The following is a 674-nucleotide window of genomic DNA, read 5'->3' as shown; positions in this document are numbered from 1 at the left end:
CGTTTAGAGTTTAGACTTACTCATGTTATTTATATTGGAGCTGATAGTGCAGGGTGAGCTGCACAAAGTGGTCTTCCTACTAGGGCACACGCCTCAGTGCTAACAGTGTAACTCTGGTTTATAGGCTCATGATTACTGCATATGTAACAGATGTATTATGTACTCTCCCTGCGTTGTTTTTTAATAATAAATCACTTCGGCCAGTGGTCCCAGTTGAGCATCATTTTATTTCTGCTGTTGTTAAATGGGAAACAGCACGTTAGTTGTGCAGGACTTAACAGTGTTGATGGCTGTCGATGGCAAAATCCCTTGCATCACATTTTCATACTGGGCGAACAAATACAAAAATACAATACAAAATATAACATGTGTAAATACCTGTTGTTAAATGGGAAACAGCACGTTAGTTGTGCAGGACTTAACAGTGTTGATGGCTGTCGATGGCAAAATCTGTGACATGAAGACAACTGTGTTAGCCGTGGCTTTGTGACCATGACATTGGTGTATGCTAGCTAACACAATTTTACAGCAATCATATGCCAAAGCACATCCCAGAAAGCCCCTCACCCTAACCAGGTACCATATACCCACACATGTATAAAATCAGTAACGTACAGCAAACTTGTACACATTGTAAAATAGAAAATAGAAACAGTATTCAGAACGTGACCTAC

This window comes from Salvelinus sp. IW2-2015, linkage group LG1, assembly GCF_002910315.2.
Source record: "Salvelinus sp. IW2-2015 linkage group LG1, ASM291031v2, whole genome shotgun sequence".
Lineage (NCBI taxonomy): Eukaryota > Metazoa > Chordata > Actinopteri > Salmoniformes > Salmonidae > Salvelinus > Salvelinus sp. IW2-2015.
This window is presented reverse-complemented; position numbering follows the sequence as displayed.